This window comes from Leucoraja erinacea, chromosome 5, assembly GCF_028641065.1.
Source record: "Leucoraja erinacea ecotype New England chromosome 5, Leri_hhj_1, whole genome shotgun sequence".
In the NCBI taxonomy this organism is placed as follows: Eukaryota; Metazoa; Chordata; class Chondrichthyes; order Rajiformes; family Rajidae; genus Leucoraja; species Leucoraja erinaceus.
In genome coordinates, this window is record NC_073381.1 from 82,233,345 (window position 1) to 82,236,433 (window position 3,089).

The 3,089-nt window shown below is 42.8% G+C and overlaps 1 pseudogene; it reads left to right on the forward strand.

Annotated features, from left to right (window-relative positions):
* The first annotated feature begins 698 nt into the window (after positions 1-698).
* LOC129697763 (U6 spliceosomal RNA) lies at positions 699-798 on the forward strand (annotated as a pseudogene).
* Positions 799-3,089: the final 2,291 nt, after the last annotated feature.

Sequence of the window (3,089 nt, forward strand, 5' to 3'; positions counted from 1 at the left end):
AACAGAGACTTGGCACGAAGCCTTTGCTCACACTGATTAGATATCAGCCAGGAGTGAATGTAAATGAAGGCCATTTAAAACATTTCTTCCTTGGCAGGACTAATTCATGTCTAAGATTTCCCACAGGGTCTACAAACTGGAGGAGGATAAGAGGGACCTCACTGAGAAGGTCACTCCTTCTGAGATGTAATATATTTCCCTTTCCTGAGATGGCAATTACATGGATTTTGGCGTTGAATTCATAAAAGAATAACTATGTTATGTTCTTTTGGTTCGGCCACCTCCAGCGATGCCGACTTGGCTTCACCGGCAGACATCTCACCAGTAGCACAATCGTTAGACTTTAGAGACAGTGTAGAAACAGGCCCTTCGGCCCACCGCGACCAGTGTTCACCCCGTACACTAGCACTATCCTGCAAATAAGGACAATTTACAATTTACAGAAGCCAATTAAACTACAAACCTGCACGTCTTTTGCGTGTGGGGGGAAACTAGTGCAACCGGAGAAAGACAACATGGTCACAGGGAGAACTTACAAACACCTTACAGACAGCAGTCGTAGTCAGGATCGAACCCAGGTCTCTGGCACTGTGAGCCAGCAGCGACTATACCGCTGCACCACTGTGCCATCCACAATGTTTCATGAAGACAGCAGATCACTCATTCTCAGAGCCTCCAATGCCAGCCAAGCCAAGATTGAGTACTTAGTGCTCGCTAGTGCTAAGAACGATACAGAGAAGATTAGCATGGCCCCTGTGCAAGGATGACACGCAAATTCGTGAAGCGTTATTTTTTTTGCCCAGGTGCGGATAGAAAGGGAATACGCCCTGTCTACGGGCACCCTGAGGGAGTTCCGTGACCGCTGGGCACCGAGGGGGGTTGAATGTATCCTGGACAAGGATTGCAATATAGTTGTTTAGCAGTTGCTTAGCATTTTTGTTTGTCTTGTATTATGGTGGTGTCCTGTTTTATTGTATTGCAAATACTATTTTAATATTTGAATAAATATTTTTGATTTAAAAAAAAAAAAAAAAAAAAGATTGAATACTTTCCAAGAACTAAATCTCCAAACTACGTCCTGGTCATGAATTAAAATAATAACATACAAATATCATTATTGAACCATAATTGGAACTGAATCCAAACAAATATAAATCTATTAGAACACAGAACATGGAAGAATAATGGGCACTCAGCAGGTCAGGTGGCATCCCTGGTGAACATAGAAAGGTGATGCTTTGGGTCATGACCCTTCTTCAGACTGAACATGTTCTCCAGGGATGCTGCCTGAACCGCTGCGTTACTCCAGCGTTTTGTGCCTTTCCCTGGTAAACCAGCCTACTCAGTTTTTTCTTTCTACTTCTAGAAATGTTGCGCACAAGAACAGGCTCTTTGGCCAGAATGTCTGTGCTAATGCTGAACATGATGCCAAGCTAAACTAATCTCATCTGTCTGCACATGATCCATACCACTCCAGTTCCTACATATCCTTGCGGCAATCCAAAAGCCTCCTAAATGCACTATCGTGTCTACCTTCATCACCATCCATGGCAACATGTTCCAGGCACCCACTGGCCTCTCTGCACATCGCCTTTAAAATTTGCCCCTTTCATCTTAAAACTTTGCCCTCTAAAGTTGGACATTTCTTCCCTGGGAACAAGTTTCTGACTGTCTACCCTATCTATGCCTCTCATTATTTGATGTACTTTAGTTTAATTTTGGTTTGGTTTAGTGATACAGCACTGATAGAGGCCCCGCATTTTAACTCTATCCTGCACACGCTAGGTCCAATTTTACATTTATACCAAGTCAAAGCCTATAAACCTCTACGTCTTTGGAGTGTGCGAGGGAACTGAAGATCTCGGAGAAAGCCCACCTAGGTCACGGGGAGGATGTCCAAACTCCGTACAGACAAGCACGGTGGTCAGGATTGAACCCGGGTCTCTGGCGCTGTAAGGCAGCAACTCCACCACAGTGCCACCACCATGCTGCCCTTCTGATCTCCCCTCAGCTTCCGATGCTCTAGAGACAACCTGCAGCCTGTATTCTTCTCACCAGGATGGGTTCACATCAGTTTGACCTTGTAGTACGGACTCTTGTCAATGACCTCTTGTGAAAGACATCCTGAAACTGCTCGGACATAGTGTCAATGTGCAGTATTTAAACACAAGCTTAGGTACTTCTTCTAAAGTACAATCAAACGTACAAGGCATAAGTTGTTCCAGCATCTATATTTGGTGCCCTTGTTCTCGTGGTTCAATATCTAAATGATAACGCAACTCATCCCTTCTAAATACTTTTGTATATCTTACCTAGTACTAAATGAACCTATAATTTGCTAATTCCTTGTCAACACATTTTTAAGAAATAAAATTATGTTCGTGGTTCTGGGAGGAAAACACAATTCTCCCCAAGGCTCCACAAACATGGACAGTTGCCAAGAAACAATCAAAGTGTCGGCTCAAGGATGGAACTTTAAAATATTATTAAATCACTCTATTTTATACAAAGTTGCTATCCTTGCAGCATCTTGCAAGAAAATGGTAAGTCTTTAGCTAAAAGCTAACTTAATTAACACTTGTCATCAAATTATTTGGCTTTTCGTGGTTTTACTGGGTTCAGGAGTAAAACAAGATAGTTAAGCCAGCGGTTTAGTTACTGGCATGGGCGAGAGGGGACTTCTTCTGCCTTGAAATTTTACTGCTTTTCTATAATTCTATAAATGGTAAGAGATTTAATCAAACACACTGGGTGGCACAGTGGCGTGACTGTTAGAGTTGATGTCTCACAGCACCAGAGACCTGGGTTTGATCCAAACCTCGGGTACTGCCTTTGTGCAGTTTGCACATTCTGTGACTGCATGGGTTGCCTCCGGGTTCTCCGGTTTCCTCCCACATCCCAAAGACGTGTGGGTATGTAGGTCAATTGGCCCTCTGTAAATTGCCCCTTGTGTGTAGGGAGTGGATAGGGAAAGTGAGATAACATATATATCGGTTTAATTTCATCAGCACTTCCTAAGATTACTTCAACTGTTGATTGAAATTAAACGTTATAATACATACATCCTTTCAAAGTATATTTTCCAATCT